This window comes from Cyprinus carpio, unplaced genomic scaffold, assembly GCF_018340385.1.
Source record: "Cyprinus carpio isolate SPL01 unplaced genomic scaffold, ASM1834038v1 S000000716, whole genome shotgun sequence".
Classification (NCBI taxonomy): Eukaryota; Metazoa; Chordata; class Actinopteri; order Cypriniformes; family Cyprinidae; genus Cyprinus; species Cyprinus carpio.
Window position 1 is genome coordinate 2,135 of NW_024873448.1, and position 2,222 is coordinate 4,356.

Consider the following 2,222-nt stretch of genomic DNA (forward strand, 5'->3'; position numbering starts at 1 on the left):
ACTCCCATATGGACTGACGCAGGCCTTTCAACAGCGCTCATTCAAATAGATTTTAGACTTGCAAGAGAATTGTAATTGGTAAGGATTTTCATCTACAAAGACTTTCACTCACCGCTTTACGACTTTGACAGGTAGGCAAAGCGCGTAACGCTAGATTCGAGGGGTTTGGCAACGATTCGTGCTTTTCGATCTGAATGTGTGTGCAACAAAAAAAGCGTCACACGAACGTTAAGCCCATAGAAATCAAACTAGGCACACCATTGAGAGGAGGGGCGCTCAGAATGGAATTCCGTTTTTGGGGAGTTGCATTATAAAGTTAAGACTATATTTTTCAGGGATCATTTCTAAATAGTTCTTTACTTGAAATGTTTTCGAAGTGGTTGTCTCCCACCCATGATATAGCTATAATACTCCTTCGTAGAGGAATTGAGACGAAATGTGGCTTGTTCACAAGCGCGTCAGTTGATGACGTTCCAATATTGTTTTTGGTAAGGGTAAGGGAGAAAGGATATGAATCTATGGTGTTGACGTATATGCTTGAGGAGTCGTTTTGATAGTGGTGTGAGGGTGGTGTGTGTGTGTTTAAAAAGTCAGATTCTTGTGAAGCAGTCCTGCATAATGTTTTGCTTAAAACACCAAATGTTAAAAACAGAGCAAGCATGGTGTTGTTCTATAACTTGGGGCCAGCTCATCGCACATTACGTAAGTGGTGACGGGAGAAAGAACTCTCTTTGAAACTTTGAATAGACTGACTATACTCTCAATGTCAAATGCAGAAATGTTAATTCATTCGTTCATGACCTCAAGGGGGTAGATTATTGTTATGCTTTATTGGGTGTTTTTCTGCATGCATAAACCAAGTAAAATTAATTAGTTTAACCAAAGCTAAAGAATAATAATGCACATTTGATCAGATACAAATGCAGTCAAAATTATGAGATGCATTATTTGAATGCTTGGCCAAAGAGGTGTGTTTTTAATCTAGATTTAAACAGAGAGAGAGTGTGTTTGAGACCCGGACATTATCAGGAAGGATATTCCAGAGTTTGGGAGCCAAATGCGAAAAAAGCTCTACCTCCTTGAGTGGACTTTGCTATCCTAGGTACTATCAAAAGTCCAGCGTTTTGTGACCTTAGGGGCGTGATGGGTTATGGCGTGGTAGAAGACTAGTTAGATGCACTTGGAGCTAAGCCATTAAGGGCCTTATAAGTAAGTAATAATATTTTGTAACTGATCTGAACTTAATAGGTAGCCAGTGCAGAGACTGTAGTATTGGGGTAATATGATCATATTTTCTTGACCTGAGAGTAAGGACTCTAGCCGCTTTGCATTTTGGACTACCTGTAGCTTGTTTATTGAGGATGCAGGACAGCCACCTAGCAGTGCATTACAATAGTCCAGTCTAGAGGTCATGAATGCATGAACTAGCTTTTCTGCATCAGGAACAGGTAACATGTTTACGTAGCTTGGCAATGTTTCTAAGATGGAAGAATGCTGTTTTTTGTAACATGGGAAATATGATTTTCAAAGACAAGTTACTGTCTAATATAACACCCAGATTTTTAACAGTAGTAGAGAAGTAACAGTACATCCAGTCTAATTGCAGAGTGTAATCTACGAGATTCTGTGTAATGTTTTCTGTTCCAATAAGTAATATCTCTGTCTTATCTGAATTTAATGGGAAAAATTAGTGGTCATCAATCTTTTACATTTTAACACACTTTGAGAAACCGAGTTACTATAAACCATTTAAGTGGTAAAACTAACACTGTAAAAACCACGACAAGTAACATGCTTAAACCTTTTGTGTAAACAAATATCATAAAAAACATGACAAGTTAGGTTTTACTCAAACCGTTTAAGAAATATGGGGTACCTAAACCATTTAAGTTTTAAGAAAGACAACAGTTATGAGTACTCTGAGATTTAATTCAGTTGAGTTCACTGAAAGAAGACATACGTTGCAATTAAATAATTAAGTGGTGGTGGTGATAATTGTGAATTAGTGATGAACAGCTGCTGTTGTTAACAAACAGAATTACTGAAGAAAAGAGAAACACAAGAACTAACAAACAGAATTACTGAAGAAAAGAGAAACAAAACTGAAATAAAATGCATTAAATCTCAAGATCTGATTAAAGCTTCTTACAAACAGCATCACCAGCTCCACTTATTAATAGACTGACTTTATTTCTGTCAGACGTCTACAGAAGATCTGATTG

General features: G+C 37.2%; 1 pseudogene; it reads left to right on the forward strand.

Annotated features, from left to right (window-relative positions):
• Positions 1-318: 318 nt before the first annotated feature.
• LOC122143061 lies at positions 319-523 on the forward strand (annotated as a pseudogene).
• The last annotated feature ends 1,699 nt before the right edge of the window (positions 524-2,222 follow it).